General features: G+C 35.8%; 1 pseudogene; it reads right to left on the bottom strand.

Moving 5' to 3' along the window:
* Positions 1-1,033: 1,033 nt before the first annotated feature.
* Positions 1,034-18,923, bottom strand: LOC149142382 (uncharacterized; annotated as a pseudogene).
* Between the last annotated feature and the right edge of the window lie 5,549 nt (positions 18,924-24,472).

Below are 24,472 nucleotides of genomic sequence, written 5' to 3' on the forward strand. Positions count from 1 at the left end.
TGTAGCTTGCTCTGATACCACTGTAATTTACACAAACGAAACCCAAGTTGGTTCACACTACCACAAATCCACTATGAAGATGTTGGCAGGGAAAAAATTTCTCGCCAACAGTTAAGAGGTCTCCCTGGTGTGAAGTCCCAATTAGACCTCACATCATTTGGGATAGAAGTCCAATCCAATATGTGGGCCCAACTACCACCATGAATGCTTTGCTCCTAGTTGTCAAATGTGGAGATGTTAGAGCGAGGATAAGAATAAAATACCTCGAGAATGAGGATGAGATCAGATCAAGGTTGATAAAATCACCAAGCAATGTACAAGAATAATGCAACAAAATAATAATAAGAAGTACATCTCAGGGAGGAGTCAGTTAGCCAAAACCATCTGAGACATATAATTAAGAGAGCGCAAGAGGTTAACTGCAAAATAGTTCGCAATAAGTGACTAGCATTTGCATGGAATAAAAATGCATCGATTCGAAAGCAAACACACATACAACCACTACAAGTTAGTCTGTACACATATCGTCTACATGAAAGCACATGTACAAACACAATGGAAATACTGGATAGCTAATACAACCACTATGAAGATGCATGGGAATCAATGTTGAAAGTGAAGAAATTCTCATTATTCATGTTTCTAATTCAATGTACATGTCAATAAAATCCTTGAAATCCCACTAGTGGAACATGGGTTTCTCATACCATCTTCAAGGAAAAACCCTAACCACACTAGAACTCACCCTCTATCTGCCAAGAGTTGAGTTCTTCAAGCTCCTTAAGCACAAAACAACTATCTAAATCTAGCCTAGCTCAAGTGCTAAAGTCCTTTACAAATGAGGAATGAGGGTGTATTTATAGAAATGATGTGATTGTTCACCTACCATGACCTTTCGTCTACCCTCATGACTCTTGAGCTTTCTCACGAGTCTCTAATGTCTAATGACTTTACATGATTTTTAACATTTGATATTTCATGGGTATTACAAAAATATTGTTTACAATATAATAACAGAGAAATCCTAAAGCTCTCAAATATGTTGTGACCTTGGAGAGACAAAGGTCGTTGTTTGAATTTTTGGGGCTTGCATGGGTTGCCGAACAAGGATTATGTAATTTGCAAAGCCATTACTAGCATTATTGATCCATTGTTTTTGCATCTAATATAGTGATTCCAAATTTTCCCCTAGTAGACTGGAATATGGGTGTCTTTCCACATTATTAGCCTCATGGAGCACATTGTATCCATATGTTGGAATTTGAGTTTGTTCTGACACTTCAACTGACATCTTTCATTTACCCCTAAGAAAATGTAAGTCAGTATTTTGGTTTTGACTCTCCTTTGGATACAAATTAATTAATGAAGCAACAAAATAATAAAATAAATCGGAGACATCAAAGAAAGTGTCATTTCCATCAAAGGTCCCCAAATAAGAAGAGTTTAGCTCAATCTATATTTTCCAGATTCTTCAGCTCTAAGAAAGATCCATCAAGAAATGCAAGTGATGATTCACGTAGATTTGATAAGCATGGTGTTGATAAATCAAGTGTGATGAAGTTTAACACCTAATATCTCTTTCTAGATAATTACTTGTGAATGTTAGTTGTCTTCTTATTACTTGTTATGTCTTCTTTAGCAAGAAATTATACAAATGTACAAAACATAAAGAGATCACAATAAGACAAGAGACACCAAAATTAGGTTGCTAGCTAGGGAGAAACCCCACAAGGGGGAAAACCAACAATCCTTCTATTATAGAATCATATCAAAATGAGATATCCAAGACCAAGACCAATACCAATACCAAGAATAAGAACAATACCAAGACCAATATGCCACCAAGAGACCAAGTCCAAACCCTCCTCTAAGTCACCTCCAAATTCAAAGTCAACACTAGTCAAACTGCCCCAAATCTGGTCAAAATTTTGAAATTTGAACCTGCAACAGAGGGCTAATATTCAGCCTATGGTAACCTCAGAAAAGGCAGCCTCTTTTCACAGAATTTTACCACACATGTGAGTTGTCATATTCAAATATTCGATCAATAAGGGAGATTCTTCTTGCCTTCTTATCTTGTTTCTTTTTCTCCTCAACTCAGATTCTTTTCTTATTCGCTAGGTTCATAAAATGCTTCATGTTGTGTGTGTAAATGACCTCCCAAGTAGGTTGAACTTCCCTCTTATACATAGGTGTCCTCGAGGTCGAATATGTATCACTTGGAGGCCCAAGCTGACTTGTCTAAAGAGGACCGACTTGGTCAACTTGTAGATGTGCGACTCAATATAAAATTCAAATTTCATTTTCTTACAAATGTTCAAATGGGACATGACTCAAATATATTTTCTTTTGACTCAAAATAGATTATTTTTACTCTTTTTGACCTTATAAGCGTGAAGAACATGATTTGAATAATAAAAAAATGTAAATATAAATATAATAAATATATCAATGATAAATTTACATTATGAATACTGGCTCTAGCTACAACTTCAACACTCCCTCTTAACTAGGAAGATATTCATAATGGCCCAACAAGATATTCTCAAGTTGAAATATTCATATAAGAAAGGATCTAGATTGATAAGAATCAATGATGATAGCATCATCATAACCACCTTTTTCAATCTACCAAAACCTTGACGTGTACACTCTATCTCTCCACTAAATCAGAGCACAATGTTAGGAAGCATTCAATTGTACATCATCGCCTCTCAAGGCACATACCCCACCTAGGTTCACCAAGGTATGTCCTCACATGATCATTTCCTAATTCAAAGGAAAATTTCATCCATCGGACCATTCTTTACTAAGTCCATGTATTCGACTTAGGGTGTTAATCCTAATAAACCACAATACATGACTCAAGAATGTTCGTCCAAGATGCTTATCCAATCCACCATTCTCCCCATCCATGTTCATGCACTAGACTTACGACGGTTAGTCCTAACCATAGTACATGACACATGGAGAACAAGGTGTCCATCCTCACTCTCTCTCAAATAGGAAGGACATATCCACAAGCCCAAGCTTGTCTAAAAAATAATCATCATTTCCCTTGGAAAGGAACTTCATTAGTGCATCAACTACCTGTTCTTCGGTGAAGATATACTTGAGCTTCATGGCTCTATCATGACCCAAATCATAACGTGCTTCGAACTTCCTGATTCTTTGACAATCTTCAAATAGCTTTGATCAATAGAAGATGTCATAATTGAATCCAACATGTCATCAGATTATCCAACAAACACTTTATGGAGACAAATTGCTTCATAGTTGATTGTACAAGATTCCATATATTATTTCTTCATAATTTCATAGAATGCTTTCCCAAGTAGAATCAACCTTCAATAATATCCCTACTTATCATTAGCACATTGTATCCTTTGATAAAATATTTCATGGAACCAGTTAGTTATTGGTAGAGCTCTTCAACTTTCTTGCTAAATGGTAGTTGTCATAGGTGTATAATTTGGCAACTAACCATCTGAAGGATCTTGGTCACAAGTTCTTAGTTTTTCTTCCAAACCTTGAAGAGTAGTGTATCCATTAAAAATATGTTAGGCACTACTTTCAACTCCTTCTGAAGATAATATCTCTAACTCAAGGGTTCTTCTTGAATAATTCAATTTGATTCCCAAGTATGAGATCTACTTTAATCAAGAGGCTCATTTTTCACATCTTTCAAGAATCGGGAGTAACTTGAGGTAAATGAACATCTTCCTTTTATTGGAAGAACTTTCTCAAGTCTTACTTTCACGCTGGCATCTAATGCTAATTGTTGTCTTCTTTGATGTATACTTCAAATTGTCTGCTTCTCGTATAGAATATGTTATGATATGTTCTACTATAAGAAAATTTTGCTTCTGAAATGTTATGTCCTGTCCATAATAGTATTATTGGTTCATTCTTTGATGCATAAGTTCGAATCAGCTTCATTGGTGAATACTAACTCTTTCTTATTGGAAATTTTTTTAACATGTTGTAATATAGATGTTCACTACCACTGATATACTTCTTGATTATTCTGTTTGTTTCCCCACTACCATCTTGTTAGCTTCCTTACTCCTTGGAGACAAATGTTAGCTTTCTCTGAATCTTCATAGTGAAAAATTGTAGACATAAATATTTGTATTTTTTACAAATGTAGCTGAGAGCTTCTTCTAAAGTTTTTGTGATGCATTCAAGGAGACTCCTCTTCTTGCTTAAGTGAGTTGATTCTAATTTCTTCATTGTAGATGAATATGATCTCCCTCTTAGTTTTGATTTCCATGAAAAGACAATTTATCGATCCCAATAATCTTATATGTTATCCCCATAAATCTTATAATTGTCTTTCCAACAACAAATATTATTTTATATAACATATAAAATATATAAAACTTGACTGCAAACCTAGTACAAAGGTAGATTGTAGAGCTATATACACCTGTCATATTCTTCATTAATGCTAGTAGTAGAGATCCTTGTTGTCCTCGACCTTGGGTATCTTTGGAGCTTCTTCACCTTCAGTTGTTAATGCTTCATTTATATCCTTCCTCTTATTTATCTTATTGTTCTTAGATTTCTTGGGACAATCCCTCTTGATATGTCCATATTCATGACAACCAAAGCATTAGACTTTGGAAATATCCTTGGTTTTATGATAATTGTTCCCATTGTTTTTATATTGAGACCCAAACTTCCCAAACTTCTTTTTCAATCTAATTGAAAAGCTTGAGAGTTCTCATTATTCAGTTTAGTGTCAACTTTAGCCTTCAATCTTGTTTCTTCTAGAATACATAAAACTCGTAATTCTTCAAAGGTCAAAGTTTCCTTTCTCGCGTAAATTCCTTTTGAAAAACCATCTCAAACTGGAGGTAGAGCATTGATTATAGAAGTGATTAGCTCATAGTCAGATATGGTTTCTCCAAGTCCTTGAAGTTGATCTTTGGTTTTTGAGATTCTCATAAAGTATGAAGCCACATCCTCTTCTTTTAACATTCTTGTTCCATAGAATTGATTCCTTAGAGATATCCTTTAGCCAGTTCTGTTGATGGAGTATCACTTTACCAATGTATCAAAGACTTCCTTGGATGTAGAAAAATTTGAAACAAAAGAAATGAGATGGTCTTTTATGGAATCAAGGAGAACCTTTGAGCTCTAATTTCTCCCTTATTGTATTTGGTCATTTCTTGAGTGTTGTTCTTGTCTAGTACTAGAACATTACCTTCAACGATCTGCATGACTTCATTTTCTTTAAGGACTAGATTGATCTTCTTTTCCAAGCCTTGAAATTGGATGATCCACCAAGATTATTCCCTTCCTTGAAAATATATGTCATTTGATTGGGAGTATTAGACATGGAAAATAGAAGAGTACTTACTTGGGAGTGAGAGAGAAAGTTGCTACAAGAATATCTTCAAGAATGAGTAGGACTTGATAATGATGTCTACAAGAGATATTCAATAGAGTCATCTTTAAGCTTCCTTCAGTTAGCTTTGTTAGTGATATAGGTGTCTTCAAATATTCCAACAGATAGTGATCTTCCTTCCTTCACATTAGCTTTGATACCATGTTGAGAAATCAAGTATGATGATGATTAACACCTAATTTCTCTTTCTTAATAATTACGCGTGAATGTTAGTTGTCTTCTTATTATTTATTATGTATCCTTCATAAAATATGTATACAAATGTACAAAACATAAAGATCACAATAAGACAAGAGACACCAAAATTAGGTTGTTAGCTAGGGGAAAACCCCACAAAGCAGAAAACACAACAATCATTCTCTTATATAATCATATCAAAATGAGATATCCAATACCAAGGCCAAGACCAAGACCAATCTACCACCAAGAGACCAATTCCAAACCCTCCTCCAAGTCACCTCCAAATTCAAACTCAATGCTAGTCAAGCTGCCCCAAATCTAGTCAAAATTCTAAATTTCAGACCTACAACAAAGGGTTGAAATTCGACCTATGGTAACCTCAAAAAAATTGTATTGTTTTCATAGAATTTTGTCCCACACGTGTGATTTATGAGAGTTAAATATTCAGTCAACAAGGGATAGTCTTCTTTCATTCTTGTCTTGTTTCTTTTTCTCCTTAAAAGAACTTATTTTCTTCTCTCCTAAGTTCAGAAAATGATTCTTGTTGTGTGTGTAAATTATCTCCCAACTAGGTCGAACTTACCTTTTATATATAGTTGTCCAAAAGTTTGAATAGAAGTCACTTGGAAGCCCAAACCAACTTGTCCAAGGAGGGTTGACTTGGTCAACTTGTGGACTTACAACTCAATATAAAAAAATTAATTTGATTTTCTTACAAATGTCCAAATGGGACATGACTCAAACACATTTTATTTTGATTGAAAATAAATTCTTTTTAACTCTTTTTGACTCTATAAGCATGAAGAACATGCTTTGAATAAAATAAATATAAATATAAATACAATAAATATACAAATGATAAATTTATATTATGAAGACTGACTCTAGTTACAACTTCATCACATGGAACAATACTTGTAGATCATTGCTCTTCAACTCCCATGCCAAAATGTAAGACACCCACATAATCTTCCATATTTCTCTATGTAAGAATAGTTTCCAAACAAATGTCCCAAATCATTAAACATTTCACCATCTTCATTTTGCATGACGGTGTGTTCAAATGTCTCTTTTGAGATCAGAGCATCCGAGTCCTAATTTACTTGCACCAATTCATCTTCCTTAGTGTTTAGCTCCATATGATTTGGTTTGTCAATCCATTCTTCTAAGATCTTATCAATATCATAATCATATGTTGAAAGAGTTGGTTCCTCAACTGGGGAAACAATCTCGTTATCTAATGTAGGATTCTCTCTATGGTGTGAAATAACTTCCTCCATGGTTTTTCTCAAAGTGGAATTATCATTTTGAAGCTTAAAAAACAACTTACTGTTTTCCTATCGCTTTTTAGTCACCATTTTTGTTGATCAATTTGTTTGAGAACCATTAGGATATTTTATATCCTTGGTGTTATCACTCCTTCGGATCTCCAAGGCTGAGGAAGAGTCCAACTGAGGTAACCACAGACCAATCTTTTGACATGGTAGCTAGCCCTACCAAGTCGTAGAGGCTCTCTCCAAGGGATCATAGCCAAGAAGGCTAGATGGATTAGGGTTCTAGGCTAGATATAAAGTGCAGAGGGTTGTTTGATTTGATTTTGGTTGGGGTAGTCACTGGATGAGTGAATTAGGTCAGAGAGTGAACTAGGTCAAGGCAAAAGAGAATCAGAATTGCAGACTTCTGATGGGGCAAGGTAGGCAAGTACTTTAATACTTTGTAGTATACTGATGAAATGGTTTAGATTGATGAGGTGCTAAAAAGAGCATGGAAGTCATGAATTATTTTTAAACTAAAGAAATGAAACACATTATGATGATATTCCCAAAATAGACCATAGAAGATGTATTCTGCTTATCACACCTTGAAAATCAAAAATATTTAGAAGTGAAATGGGTCATGGAAGATACAAAACATTCACACACATGTAACTGAAGAAGAAATAATATCAAAATACCATGCCACAGGAATCCCACCAAAATAGTTGCAACTCATCCAATATATTCCATGCCAAAGTGTGAAACACTAATACAATATCCAATGGAGTCCCACCTTTAGAATGACTGAGAAATTACATAATATAGGCCTCAAACCAACTCATCCTAGCCTCAGGGGTCGAATCCATGAGAGGAGGAGCAGTTGCAACAAAAACTGAACTGATAGTTAGAGTATAGGGTGGTCAAAGTGACTCATCCCTAACTTAAGAAAATTGATTCATTACAAGTCATAGAGGCCATGTACCTAATGTATTTACCCTAGGAAATAGTAAAAGCATAATAATTACATCATCCTTATCAATTACATCAGTAAAACACTAATTTCCCATAGGTAAAAATAAAATTGGAGAGAAATAGTGAAAATCTGGGCTGGCTGTCAAACGCGCAGTGCTAATGTCAAACGTGCAACACCATCTTCAAGCTAACTTTTACCTACCTTCTTGATGTCCAAATCAAGCCCAGGATAGCTCATTGGAAATCTTATCTTGTCTAGTTTCCAAAACTTCCCTTATTTTTGAAAATGGGCTTGATTTGACCCTCCACAACTTCATTCTCCCAAGACTAGCCAAAAAGTGCAGAATGAGGGTGAAAAATGAAGTGTGCTCTTACAAGAAACTTTTGGAGGTCTTACTCAACTCCAAATTGAGTTCATGATAGCTCATTGGAAATATATTTCTGTTTAGTTATCATTTGACTCATCAAGCAAGTCATTTGGACACTCCAGCTAGGAGAAAAATTAATTTTCCCAAAGGCACTCCAGAAGTGCAGCAACTCTCTTATAAAACCTATATTTTTGACATTTCTCCAAAACCATAACACCTGTGTAAAAATTGAATGAGTTTTTTCATCCTTGGCCTATTATGGACAACAAACTCTCTCATGTTTGTAAAATTCATCTCTGTTTGTTTGGAAACATATTTTGAAGCAAAAATGGCCCTATGTGTGGCAAATGATTTGTCCCTTGGAATTACTTCTTGAAAAATGATGGAGACATGATGTTTATGAGTTGGAGTGGCCTCATAATTGCTAATATGACCTCCCTTAGGCCTCCTCTCCTCAGATGTCTCTGATTCCATAGCCAACCCTAGTTCAGTGGGAGAGGAAATTAAGGTTTAGTGTAGGCAAAACAAGGGATTTGGAAAATTTATAGGAATGAAGGGAAATAAAGGGGATAGGGGGCTTCTAAATTCTGAGGAAAATTTTGGGAGGTAGGGAGGGATGTTAGGAAGTAAGGGAAACTGAAATTTAAAGGATTGAGTGAGGGGAAGGGGTCCAAAAGGGAAAAACACAGGCCTAGTCTAGAAAAGTGTCAAAAGCGTAGTAATAAGCTAGGGTTTGTAGAAAAATGTTAATTTTGAGGGATAAGAATGATGGGAAGTGTTTAGGAAGGTATATTAAGGATAGGAGAAGGTGTAAGAGCATCAATATTCAAGTTTTGTTGATGATTAACCATGGAGGTCATGAAACCAAGAAAAATGTCCTCAAAACCCTGGGAGAGGTAAATGAGAGGAATGGGCATGGGAAAAGGTCAAGGAAGGTTGATGGAGTGTAGGTGAGTGAGGCTTTTTTACTAGGGCTACCATCAGTGAGTAAACTTTTGAATGAGGACTTAGGTGGAATGACAAAATTTTATGAGCGATACCCTAATATGAATATGAAAAGAGGAGTTTTGATCATTGATGGCAATATGAAAATACTGACACTAACACTTGGGATTGAAAAAATACCATTCCAAGCCTCTGATCTGTAGGTAGGATTTTCCAGGTTAATCCCAAGGCTCAAACTTGCATATATCAATCTTGGAAATTGCATTGAAACTAAAATGTTTTCCATTCACTTTTCTCTTCAAGTAGTAATTGAAAAGTTCTTCCTCAGTTGGATGGAAATGGAATCCAAGTTGTAGAGAAAATTGATTAAATGAAATTTTTATTTAAATAATTTACTTCAAATTTCTACTTCTCCAAAAAGATGTCCCAAACATTTTCAATAGAGCATGATCTATTTATTCTCCCCCGCATTCCCAATCAATGAGTGACATCACTACATTTATCATATTATTTTTCAATTCATAAACGTTAATGAGTTAATGCAGTTCACAAAATCCCTTTTGTATTTCTCATGAAGTTGTTGTGGATAGTCACATGGGAAATTCTATGTGCACATATTATATACAGTTGTATACAATGAAGCATATTGATCTGCATTGAATAGCTCTTTTGTTATTCCTTCAAGATGATTTAAACTTTTCAATATATTTGCACATGTGATTTGATCTTTTCTTAGTTCTGCTTATGTGTAATGCTCATATTTTTTACAAATTTCTTGAGCTACTCGCTTTGTATTGGGATTGGGTGGGTTCTTGCCTATGATGCAACTTGAACCTGGGCCAATATTCCACTATCCAATGGTTTTTTGTATTATCCTAATGGTGAATTCCAACGTACATGCTCAATGCAATATCCTTTAGAATGTCCCCTGTAATTTCATTGGTTGCACATCTATATTTCAATGTAATTGTGGGTTTAAGTGTTAGTGAAAGTATAACTTTAAGTGTGAGTTGCAGTTCTTTTGAGGACTTAAAGTGCGACTTCTGAATTTATGAGAGAAGGTGTCAAACTGGTCGCTAATTTCATATCTAGTCCTAGTCGCAATTAAAAATCCTAATGCCACTACGAACTGTGGTTTTGATGTGCAATTGAAGGGTGGATGTCTTTACTACTAATCACAATTCTAACCTCTAGTGTCACTGAGATCTAAGATTGGGACCTGTGACTAGCAGAGGGAGAAAGCTTATTGTAGTCGCTAGTCACATTTCTTGAGGACGACAATTCCAAGTGATGAGCCCTAGTATTGCAATAATAATGTTGCAACTCCCAAGGCTACCAACTTTAATTATCAACCCGAGGTTCGTACAAACTTAAGAGGTGTCATCACTATGTGTGAAACATGCAATGTGTCCTTCTCTCGTTGATATGATGCAATGAAGTGAATTGAGATGTGAAGATACAATTTTATAAACTCAGAGAAGGGAAACTATTGAATTTAACTTTGCAAGGAAGGAAGTGATTGAAACATTGCTTGTCCTAGTGCATAAGGAAACCCTAATTTTTTTGCAGAAGAAAAAATAAATAAATAATATAGATATATATATATATATATATATATATATATATATATATATATATATTCTTTTGCATAAATTAAATGATAGGAATGTAAACCTAGACTAGTTGCATGGAATCAAATGCAAGAAAGCAAAGTTATACTAATGCATTCAAAGTAAACTCTAATCTATTTCCAGAAACCATCAAGTGCTCAAAAGAAATCAATGCAAACCATTTCTATGTTATTTAGCTCATGATCAAAATAGTAAATCCTAATTGCAGATTTAAAACTACCATGACGAAAAGATGATGTTCAAAAGGTATATGTCTCTTACAGTTGGATTCCGAGGCTTCAGGGACATTTCTAAGTGATAAAAGGATAAAAATAGGCTTAAGAGGAAATTTTGGCCAAGTTTGTTATGAAACCAACTCACAAAAAGTTAGAAAAGATAGATCAACACCTTAGAATTCAGCCTCTTCGAGGGGGAAACCTCCTTTACGTTACACAAATGAATGATTCTTTGATGATTCAAATGACAAAACCTCTTTTCTATATATAGGAGTCTAAGGAGTCACAATATAACCCAGTCGACCTAACAATAATAATATAAAGCCACAAAAATAACAACAGAGAGATTCCCACAGACCTTTTGATGACCTCTTGGACGCGGGGCTGTGAAGCCCACATTATATCAGCACAGTTTTTGTTTATAATATGTACATAGATACTATCCAGATATGTCTACAACACACTTTATTTTGTTTATACACAGTATATATATTGCTCTCTGCGAAGAGCACAGTCAAATTTTGATCTCTGATAAACTTAACAGTTTTATTATTTTGGAAATGCTCCCTGCGTGGAGACATCATGGACTGCTCTACAGTTATTTTTTGAAACTCTGATAGGCAATGCTGCCTACATATGAATATGCTACGGCATCTGCAAAATGTAATTTCTTAACTCATAATAGAAATTACGACTTTTTCCCAGGGGAAAAAAAAAAACAACAGAGAGATTCTATGGGGCACAGTAATAACAATATGGGGACAAATAGGGGCACAACAATATCAATAAGGGATACAACTACAATAGTAATGGGGTAATCACTAGTATTATAGGGACCTAACATGCCCCTCTCCTTCAAAAAAGTGGTGTCCTCAATGCTTGAGTAGTTTTGGATGCTTCTGTAGAAAATTCTCATCCTCCCATGTGGAATCTTCAGCAGATAAGTTCTTCCACTTGATGAGATACTCCGAAATTGATCGATTTCGTAGCTGTCGAGTTCTTGTTTCTGTGACTGCTTCCGGTTCCAACATAATTTTTCCTTCCTCGTCAAGTTCTGGCAATATTGTTTGAACTGGGAGCTTGTCACCTATAACCTTCTTTAAACATGAAATATGGAAAACTGGGTGCACTCGAGAAGCTGCAGGAAGCTCCAATTTGTATGCCATAGTACCAATCTTTTGCAACACTTTGTACGGACCATAATACTTTGGTGATAATTTATTATCCTTCTTAGCTTGCTTGAGGGACATTTGTTTATATGGTTGTAGTCGTAGGAATACCCAATCACCTACATCAAAACTTCTTTCGTTGCGATGTTGCTGTTGTTTCATTCTATTATGTGCCAACACAAGGTTATCCTTTAAGAGTTGGAGGACTTGTTGTTGATGTTCAATGTGATGTTCCACTGCTTGAACCTTAGAATTTTCTCATAAATATGATGTGATGGATGGTGGCTGATATCCATAAGGTGCCATAAATGGGGTCATTTTTGTTGTTGTATGGAAGGAAGTGTTATACCACCATTCAGTCAGAGGAAACCATTTGACCCATTGTGTCTGTTTATCAGATTCAAAGCAACGAAGATATCCTTCCAAACATTTTTTTACTATCTCAGTTTTCCCATCAGATTGAGGATGATAAGATGAGCTATGAACTAACTGAGTACCAAGACAAGAAAATAATTTTGTCCAAAAATTTCCAGTGAAAATGGGATCTTTGTTACTTACAATAATCTTTGGGTTTCCATGTAGCTTTTGAATTGTTTCCATAAATGCAGTAGAAATTGTATTGGCTTTAAATGGATGTGATAATGCACAAAAGTGTGCATACTTAGTAAGTCTGTCAACTACCACCATGATGACACTCTTTCCCTCAGACTTGGGTAAACCTGTGATAAAATCCATTGAAACCTCCTCCCAGCGTTGGCTTGGAATGGATAAAGGTTGTAATAGACTCGAGGTCTTAATTGTTTCAACTTTATTTTTTTGGCAAACCAAACATTCCGCCACAAACTTTTGAATATCCGATTTAAGGCCATCCCAACAAAAATTCCTTCTTAACCCTATGGTAAGTTTTTAAAAATCCTGAGTGCCCTCCTAAGGGAGAAGTGTGCAATTCTATAAGAATATTTTGTTTGAGTTGGGAATTCTTACAGAGGTATAAGCGATCTTTGTACCATAACGAATCATTTTGCCAGCTAAATGTATCAGATGTACTGGAATCTTGTTATAACTTTCGAATAAGTTCCCACACTTCTTCATCATTCTTCCATTCCTCCCTTGCTTCGTTTATCCGATCTGGTTGGATAATAGAAATGGCGCACAACAATGCTTCCACATCCTCATCCTTTCTTGAGAGTGCATCTGCCACCACATTTTACTTCCTTTCTTTGTAGATGATTTCAAAGTCATAACCCAACATCTTTGTGACCCAATTTTGTTGCTCTTCAGAGGATAATCTTTGTTCTAAAAAGTATTTAAGGCTATCATGATCCATTTTTACCTTGAAGTGTCTTCCCATTAGGTAGGGTCGCCATTTCTTAAGTGCATGTAGTATTGCCAACATTTCCTTTTCATAAATAGCTTTGTGTAAAAACTTTCCCTTGATTGGATGACTTTGAAAAGCAATGGGTCTTTCATCTTGCATTAAAACAGCACCAATTCCATTTCCTGAAGCATCACATTCCACAATAAAGGTTTTTGTGAAGTCTGGTGTAGCTAAGACCGGTGCTTGGCACATTGCCTCTTTAAGATGTTCGAAGGCCTTTGTTGCTTCTGGAGTCCATGAAAATGCATCTTTCTTCAATAATGTTGTTAGAGGTGCTGCTATTCTCCCATAATTCTTAACAAACTTGCGATAATACCCTGTCAACCTGAGAAATCCTCGAAGATGCTTTATGTATGTGGGGATTTTCCATTCCTTAATGGCTTTAATTTTGCTAGGGTCTACCTTAACTCCTTCATGAGATACAATATGACCCAGATATTCCACCTCTTGTACTCCAAAGAAAAATTTGGATCTTTTTGCATATAACTGTTTCTCCTCCAATAGTTGTAGCACCTTGTCAACATGTTCAACATGATCCTTCCAAGACTTGTTGTAGATTAGTATATCATCAAGAAATACTAACACAATTTTTCTAAGAAAGGGTTTGAAAATGGAATTCATCAAACCTTGAAATGTAGAGGGTGTATTGGTAAATCCAAAAGGCATGACTAGAAATTCATAATGACCCTCATGAGTTCTAAATGATGTTTTCAGAATGTCTTTAGTCTTCATTCTTATTTGATGATATCCTGAACGAAGATCCAACTTGGTGAAGTAAATTGATTCATGCAATTCATCCAGTAATTCATCAATGACAGGCATGGGAAACTTATATTTAATAGTAAGCTTGTTGAGCTCCCGATAATCCGGACACATGCGCCATGATCCATCCTTCTTGTGCACCAATACTACTGGAGCAGAGAAAGAACTTTGACTAGGTTGAATTATACCAGCCTCTAGAATTTCTGCAACCATACGTTCAATTACACTCTTTTGGGCATAGGGATATCTGTACGGCCTGATGTTTGGAGGAACACTTCCTGGAATCAAATGAATAGCATGATCATGATCACGAATAGGTGGGAGACCTTTGGGAGTCTTGAATACCTTGGAATGATTGTCCAAGACTTTTTGGAGATCTGAAGAAATAGATGATTCTGATGTGGAAACATCTAGCGAACATAATTGTGCAATTACACCTCTCTGTTCCTTTTTTAGAAGTTTGGTCATACCGCTAGAGCTGATTATCTTTCCCGGTTTCCATGCAATACCCCTTAATTCAACTTTCTTTCCTTCCACAGAAAATTTCATGAAAATTTCTTGAAAATTAAAAACTATTGTACCCAAGGATTGTAGCCATTGGACTCCTAGTACAACATCAACACCTCCCATTGGAATGGAAAGCATTGGGCTAGCCAATACATATTCTCCCATGGATAGCTTGATATTATGGCACTTTCCAGAGCAATTTATTGTTCCTCCCTTTGCAATCATCACTTGACACTCTGGTGCTGGATATAGGAAGCAATTCAATTCTTTTGCTACCTTACAATGAATAAAATTGTAGGTACTTCCTGAGTCAATCAACACTATTACCTTTTTCTTCTTGATTTGTCCTTCTATCTTGATGGTTTGAAGAGTGGTAATTCCAGCCAATGCATTACGAGATATGGTAGGATTCATTTCTTCTATATCTAAGCTTTTTTCCTGGAGTATATCCTCTTCTTTTGACCTTTCTTGCTCCTTTTCTTCTTCCTCTTCATAATCTATGTAGAATAATTTCTTCTCAACACACTTATGACCTTTAGTGTATTTGCTATCACAACTGTAACAAAGCCATTTTGCTCTTTTTTCTTCCAATTGTTGTGGTGTCAACCTTATAGGTTGTGGAAGACTAGGGGCAACAACACTTCCATCTGTATAGTTGTGAGTGGTATGCTTCCTGGTTGCCATAATTTTGCTTTCCATTTTTCTTGCTAACCTGAATGCCTTCTCTAATGAATCAGGTTCCCAAAGGCGAACATCATGTTGGATATTATCCTTTAAAGTCCCTATGAACACATCAATCCTATGCTCCTCTGGAATATTTTTTTACCCTTATATTCAATTTTTGGAACTCCTCAATGTGGTCCATTATTGAACCCTTTTGTTTGAGACTTATCAATTGGCTAAGAAAACTGTTGCTTTTTGTATCCTCATAATGTGTTGTCAATTATTCCGTAAAAATTTCCCAAGTGATAATTTGTTTACGAGAGCAAAGCCATTGATACCATACAAACTGATTTGGTTCCAAATATAAAGTTGCAATACGTACCTTTTGAGTGTTTTGCACATTATTGAGATCGAAAAATTGCTCCATCTGTAATATCCATGTTGTGGGATCCTTGCCATCAAACTTCCTCATATCGATTTTTGGAATATGGTGGGTCTTCGATTCAACATTAGAGTCTATGAAATCATGATTAACATTTCTTTTGTTTGCATCATGAGTTTCCTTTACTACCCTTTCACCATTAGTAAGTATTTCTTGTAGGAAAATTGTCAAATTTGTCTTCAAATCTGCCATGCCTATCGTCAAATTTGTCTTCAAATCTATCTTCAAATCATCCATCTTAGCTTCCATGCCCTTTATCTTAGATTCCACGCCATTTATCTTCGCTTCTATTAGCTTTTGTGAGAGTGATATTTGTTGCACTTGGTCTTGTAATTTTGATATATCATGTAGCATTTCTTCATCTTCTTCATGGGTCATGCTAGAGCTTTCAGGTTGCTTATTGGGTGTTTGCATTTTATTTCCTCAGGGCATCAATTACTAATAATAGTGCTCTACTATGCCCTTTTAATTCCTTCAAAATAATTTTTCAAACCAAGCTTAAGCAAAAATTTAAAAAAATCTACACACATTTTTTCACTTTGTAGGAGCTTGATATTGCCTCTGATGTATCTCTATAATTTCGGATCATCCAGTTCTGAAATTGTGATATGTAGTAGCCCTTTGTGTCCTCTTTCCAATGCCACCAGTCTCATCCAAATTGGATTCTCCAAGAAATAGTTATGCCAAATCTCCCACAGTGACCTGATTATAGACTAGTTCAGTAGAGCGAAATTGTATGATGTGCCACGTGTCCCTGTTTCGACCTTTGGCTCTGGAAAATATAAAAAAGAAACTACAGTCCATCATCTTTCTGTACCTTCTTACGAAATTTAAATCTGATGCTCAGAAAGAAAGTTATGACGATTTTCCCCAGGTCACTTGTTTGGAATGTAATTTAGGAATTTGCAAAAAAGACCAACTTCCTCAGATCATATCTCCGCAAATATAGTGCGAAAAGCTCTGAAATTCGGACTCGAGGTTCAATGTGATTTCGTCTCAAATGGATTTTTTTTTTACTTTTGAAACATCACAGAAACAAAGTTATAGCAAAAATTCCATGATGACCTATTTGGAGCAACGAAACCCTAGAATCCAAAGCTCTGATACCAAATGTTATGAAACCAGCTCACAAAAAGTTAGAAAAGATAGATCAACGCTTTAGAATTCAGCCTCTTTAAGGGGGCAACCTCCTTTACATTACATAAATGAATGATTCTTTGATGATTCAAATGACAAAACCTCCTTTCTATATATAGGAGCCTAAGGAGTCACAATATAACCCAACCAACCTAACAATAATAATATAAAGCCACAAAAATAACAACAGAGGGATTCTATGGGGCACATTAATAACAATATGGGGGAAAATAGGGACACAACAATATTAATAAGGGATACAACTACAATAGTAATGGGGTAATCACTAGTATTATAGGGACCTAACAAAGTTTTGATCAATTATGTGAAGTGCTACAAGATGCTACAAGATTTCTATGGGATTGCATCCAAAAACATTCTAAGGACTCTAGAAGTGATCTGATGGTGGGGAAATATGGTGGAAGGTTGTAGATGAGTGTAGAGGACCTTTCTAAGCTTATATATACTTAGTAACCCATCTTGCATAAGGGTAAAATTCAAACTAATGGTCTAGGGAACCAGATTTGCAGAATATTGAGTTAGTCAATTGATCTAAGCATCCAAATGCCTAAGTTAATTAAGTGAAAATACTATGTAGTAATTTTTTTTATTAAGTTGGGTGTTTTTAAGCTTCAATCCAACTAGAAATAATATACATCGAGTGAATTTGAAAACTATATTTCCCAACATGGGATAAGACATCAAACCACTGTGCCTTATAATCCCCAACAGAACGGAGTAGTTGAAAGAATGAACAGGACAATCTTAAATATGGTACGTTTGATGAAGTTTTTCCAGAATGTTAAGCTAACATTTTGGGATGATGCAGTTCTGTGTGCTATGTATATAAAGAATAGGTGTCCATCTCATGATATCAAAAACAAGACTGCCTATGAAATGTGGTATGGACACATTCCTTCGATGAGGCATCTTTGGGTTTTTGGTTCCACCTGTTATGTCTTGATACCTAAGGAATAGAAAAAAAAGCTCGATGCAAGGAGTTACAAATGTATCTTCTTGGAGTACTCAAATAAATCCAAAGCATATTGTCTTTATGATGAAGTTATTAAGAAGATTATAATATCTAGAGATGTGGTATTTCTTGAATCTTCCAAGACTGACAATGTTATATCAAATATTTTCGAACAAAATCACATTTAGATTATAAAGATGGCGCATTTCGAACCACCTATTGTGGTTCATCATCAGGACATATATGGATAGCTGAAACATAGAACTAATAAATAGTAGAAATGCAACGGATTAGTCCCAACAATCAATTTTTTTAATTTATTATGAACATTAGAAAAAATATAATAAAGTCAAAATTAGAAAATAAAATTAATGAAAACGCCTTAAAAATAGGAAATAATACTAAAGAATCAAAATAAAAATTAGAAAATATATATTATTAGTTTTATTATTATTACTATTATTTCTAAATAAATTTACAAAAAAACGGAAGGGAAGAAAATTAACTAAAAAGTCAAGGAATAATGAAAGAAAATATAAAAATAAAAGTATAAGACTTAGAAAATTTAATAGAAATATTAACTCAAATAAAGAAGTCGAGAAAAAATAAAAATATAAAAGAGGGAGATTTATTTATTTAATGTATAGGTGAATAAAATAATTTCAATTTTGTTGTTATTAAAATAAATTTTGTTATTATTTCAAAAAATTAATTAATTAAAAAATAGGAATAAAGAGAGGGGATCCAACAATGACTAACCTTCCAACCATCGTCCCTATTTAGCGTCTTAGACCTTTTCTCAATCTCAATGGCCTCCCTAAACTTACAGCGATGGAAGTGATTAATCTTAGCAATAACCTGGGAATCCTCAATACTAATGTGGTGCTTAGTCTTCCCTGTGTGCTCAGCCATAGCTAAGGAGTGAGTCCTACAGTGCTTTATGTCATCCACATGTTCCTGAATCCTTTGATTGATGGAACGACCAATTTCCCCAATGTAGGGAGTCCCACAAGAACATGGGATCAAATACACACCTTTCATGTCTTTTGGATTCACCGGGTCTTTGACTGATCTTAGGGAGCTTTGAATTGTGTTCAAGGGTTTGAAGGTGGAATAAACATTGTGTTTCCTAAGATCCCAAGCAATTATGTATGTAGTTCCTTGAATAAAGGGAAGCAGAACATTGGAAGCAAATTCTCTAGGTTCTTTCTTAACCTTCAGACCTTTGTTTTATTTTTGAAAAGCTTTGATACCTACCAATCTACTATAGCCATTCAATTCAAAAACATTAAGGAGATGATTTTTCTCATCCTCTAAGTGATTTTCGTCAGAAACCCGCAAAGCACAAGTAGATAAAGTGTTTACGACCCCCAACTTTTGTGATGGATTAATCCATTACATCTCTACTATTTATTAGTTCTATGTTTTAGCTATCCATTTATGTCCTGGTGATGAACCATAGTAAGTGGTTCAAAACTAATCGACTTTATGATCTAAATGTGATTTTGTTCGAAAATATTTGATATAAATCATGAATAACAAAACACTGACAATGTTGTTGAGCGGCAACCTGATCACTTGGATAGATTCGGACGTGCAAAGTCTTTTCGAGAGTTTGATAGTGAGATTCCATGTCTTGAAGGGGGATCCCTATAATGGATCAATATGTGGAATCTTCTGCAGAAGAACTCTCTCCCTCGCATCAAGATTCAGCCATTGATGACACTTTGAGTGATATGATTGAAAAAATTGGTAGACTAAATCTTGATTTAGCTGCATCTCATTCAACTGAGAAGCCCGGGCCATCTCAGAAAGATCCTCTAAAATGGCTGGCAAAGACACTTGAAAGGTTTTGTCCTTATGAGGTTGGAAAGACAGGAACAAGAAGCTCAACCAGACAAACCGGAGGCGATCTAGACGATCTTGATTCACCTGTTGATATGGATGTTTCTTATGATTTTGAATTGAATTTGTGTACAAATTTTGAACCAACTTCCTTCAAAGAAGTTGCTTCTCATGATGGATGGAAAGAAGTCATGTAGAAAGAATATGATTCTTTGATAAAGAAGGCACCTGGAAGCTGGTTGATCCTCCATTAGGAACCAAACCAATTGGCTGCAAGTGGGTCTTCAAGAACGAGTATAAAGCAGATGGCTCACTTGAAAAGCATAAATCTAGGTTTGTGGAAAAAGGTTTTTCATAGAAGGAAGGGGTTCATCATGAGGACACTTTTTCTCCCACAGAAAAATGGGCTACCATCTGGACACTCTTTGCCTTGGCAACTTAGAATGGTTGGAAAGTTCATCAAATGGATGTAAAAATTGCTTTCTTGAATGGAGATCTGAAAGAGAATGTTTTATGTCCCAACTAGAAGGATTGTTTATGAAGGGTCAAGAACACAAAGTATGCAAGCTTGTAAAATCTTTGTATGGCCTCAAGAAAGCACCGTGAAACAAGTATGAGAAGTTAATTGAACATCCTCTTAAACTCAATTTCAAACATTTTGATCTTGATGATGCAACTTTGTTTGTCAAGAAATTTGGAAAAACGGTTGTATATCTTATGGTGTATGTAAATGATCTTTTGATGATAGGAAACGATGATAACTACATTGCATCCATAAAGAAAGAACTGAGAAAAGGTTTTGAAATGACATATTTGAGCTATGTTCACTAGTATCTTGGTAATGAAGTAACTCAACATCCAAAATTTATATTCCTCTCTTAGAAGAAGTACATTGGAGATCTATTGAATAGGTTTGGCATGGTTCAATGCAATCCTTTAACTACTCCAATGGAATAGAACTTAAAGCTCACATCCATTGAAGGAAAAGAATTTGAGGATGCAACAAAGTATAGACAGGTCATAGGAAGTATCAACTACCAGACTCCTACCAGACTAGGCATTTCATTTTTTTTTGGAATCCTCTCCAAGTTTATGCAAAAGCCTTGTGAGGGTCATTGGTCTGGTGTAAAAAGAGTTCTAAATTACTTGAAGGGGACTCAATACTTTGGACTCAAGTATACACAGGTGGGCGAATTCAGCTTGATTTGATACTCTGGTTCAAATTTCGATGGAGATAAAGAAACTAGGGTATCTACTTCAGGTTATGTTATGAGTCTTGGATCAGGAGTTGTCTCCTAGAGGTCACACAAACAATGAGTTCCAGCAATTTCCACAATTGAGGCAGAATATGTGGCAGTAGTTGAAGCAATAAAGGAAATTTTGTGGCTCAAGAAAATTCTGGAAGATTTGAAAGAGAAACAAGTGCGTTAAACTCTTCTTTTGATTGACAATACGTTTGCAATAAAGTTGTCCAAGAACCCAAAGTTCCATGATCAAACCAATCACATTAGTACAAAATATCATCTAATTTGACATCATGTTGAAACCAAGACAATCCACCTACGACAATGTTCCATGAATGAGCATATTGCAGACATCTTTACCAAAGCACTTGGAAGGGAATTTTTTGAAAGATTCATAATGATGCTTGGACTTGCCAACGTCCATTCAAATTAAGGGAGGGAATGTTAACACCTAATCCGAAAGGATTTGGATTATTGTAAATAGTTCCGGTTATCCATTAGAGAAAACCAAGAGACCTTGGAATTGGAATCCCAAGAGTCTCTCCACTCATGTATATATTCATGATCTGACTAATGCAATAAAAAATTTATCCATGTAGTTACCCTTTTTGCCTGACATGAACATATCAAAGCTAAAATAAAACATTATTAAGTGCATAAGGAGAGACTGAATTAGACTATATGTTCTTAATAAAGGTTAGATAGGCCTTAATTTGTATCTAATTTAGAGGCCCATCATACCCCCTGTTAGTGTCAGTCTTTGCAGCCTTCCTCCAGTGATCAATCATGCTCTTACAAAGTGATTTTAAGGTGTTAAGGTCAAATTTTGTCATTTCAGTGAGTCTTCAAGCAAAATTTGGTCACTAGGTATTGGGTCTAGGGTTTGCTTTTACTCCTTTCAAAGTTGTCCAAATGTCGATCCATGTCACCATTCAGTTGAGTGTACCATCATTCAGAGGGTTTTCATCATCATGTCAAGTTCCAATGGGTCATTTTACACCTTGTTCATGCTTCAGTTGTGCCTAGGTAAGGTTCATTTCCCTCTCCTAGGGTTTTGAAGGTAATTTCTCTTGGATGGTCAAATAATTAGAAAAACTTGTATCCGGATGTTCATACACCTTCCCCTATCCTTAATGTACCTTATTAAACACTTCCCATCACTGATATCCCCCAAATTCCTCATTTTTGCACAAACCCTAGTTTCTTGCTACAACTTGACAATTTTCTAGACTAGGCCTGTGTTTTGCCCTTTTGGACCCCTTCCCCTCACTCAATATTTGAAATTATACTTTCCCCTACTTCCTAACATCCCTCCCTACTTCCCAAAATTTTCTCAAGAATTTAGAAGCCCTTTATCCCCTTCATTTCACTTCATTTCGACAAATCCCCGGTTCCACACATCAGGATAGGTTTTACTCCAATGATGTTTCTGAGCAAGAAAATATGAATTGGGGAAAACTGAGAGATTTTTTTGTCCATAATAGGACAAGGAAGAAAAACCTCCTTCAATTTTTACACAGGTTTCATGGTTTTAGAGAAATGCCAAAAATACAGTTGCCTCAGGAGAATTGATGCGCCTCTGAAGTGACCTTGGGAAAATCAAGATTTCTCCTAGCTTGGTTGGCCAAATGAATTGCTTGATGAGTCAAATGATAACTAGACACAAATCTATTTCCAATGAGCTATCATGAGCTCAATTTGGAGTTGAGGAAGACCTTCAAAAGTTGACTGCAACAGCACTCTGCCTTTAGGCAGTCTCATTTTGCACATTTTGACCAGTGTGGGGAGATTTGACTTTTGACAATGAAAATGAAATCCAAATTGAAAAATTCCAGTTGGGTTGGAAATTAGAGTCAATAAAATTTCCAACGAGCTATCCCGCGCCCAATTTGGACACCAGAAGGCCTCCAAAAGTCTCCTGCAAAAAGCGTTATGCATTGGGTTTGGTGGCGCGACGCATTGGGTTTGGGGCGTGGCGCATTGGGTTTGTGGCGCGGCACATAGAGCTGCAAGCCATTTTCACCACAAATTCATCCATATTCTCAATTTTCTTGGTTTCCTCTGGTCCAAAGTAAGTCAACAACTCTCCAAATGCCAATGAAAGTGTGTCTTAAGATGTTTATGATGATTTAGTGAAAAAATTTCAAAACCCTACCTCCTTGCAATTTTTGTTCAAAACATGATTGCTTAGGGTTTGTAAATTTGTTTTTGTTGCCATCACTCCCTCACCTTTTATTCCCTCACTTCTTTTCTAGTTTCTTTAACCCATTTCACTATCCCCCATATCCCTAAATTCATTCACCCCTATCCCCAAACCCTATCCATATCCCTAAACCCTACTCACATCCCTAAAACTCTAACTCCCATCCCTAAACTTTGTTCACACATACATTTTTACACTCTCTTCCATACACTCCACCCATTTCATTCCTCCACCATATTTTCACACTGTTATCCACAAAACCATCCATATACAACCACATTTTTCAAAACCAAAGGAAAAATAATGGAAAGACATAGTGATCATGGGTATGAGCAAGAGATTGAACATGACCGGGAATCTTGGCTTGAGAGGACAAAATTGCTCTTGGGAAAGGATGCTAGAGAAGACCAACAACACGAAAACTATGTTGAAGCACATGGCCCATCATTACTTGGCGAGAAACAAGATGTGCAAAGCAAGAATCAGGAGCTTAAAAGCACAGTTGAAGAGGGCATCGAGGAGGCGAAAGGAGCACGATAGACTTTAGATATTGGCTTAGGCTTGCTTGGCCCATCAAAACACTTGATGGAGAAGACTCAGCCCAAATTCCAAAAATTTTGGGGTAATTTTTGCATTTTTGGAATTTTTTGCTCAAAAAACAAGAATTTATGCTCTATGCGCCGCGCCACCTGGCACTCGCTTTTGATAGTAGCCTCCAAATGAAAAAAACTCAGAATTTTTTGATTTGGCATGAAAAAATATGCTTGCCTACCAATGGCCAAGAAATTTGGACAAGTTTTGAGCCCTCAAAAAGGTCAAAAACACTCAAAAAATGACCTTACTGCCCCTATTTTGACACACAGGAAGCAGTGTTGGAACTGAATTTTGGAGGGGCAAATGGAGGAAAAATTGAAAAATTCTACTTGAGTTGGAAAGTAGACAGGTAGACCTTTCCAACAAGCACACTTGGAGTGAATTTGGAGTGAATTTGGACACCGGGAAGACCTCCAAAAGTGGCTTCAAATAGGCACTACGCATAGAGAATTTGGCGTGGCGCATAGAGGAAATTTGGCCCAGTTTGACCATGAATGCTCTGTTTTTCGCCTAGCTTTTGCCAGTTTGACTTTTTCACCTTCTTAGTGTCAACTTTGTGATGCAATTTAATGTAC

This window comes from Pinus tabuliformis, chromosome X, assembly GCF_031772625.1.
Source record: "Pinus tabuliformis cultivar Carrire ecotype Pingquan chromosome X, CPIR1, whole genome shotgun sequence".
Classification (NCBI taxonomy): domain Eukaryota; kingdom Viridiplantae; phylum Streptophyta; class Pinopsida; order Pinales; family Pinaceae; genus Pinus; species Pinus tabuliformis.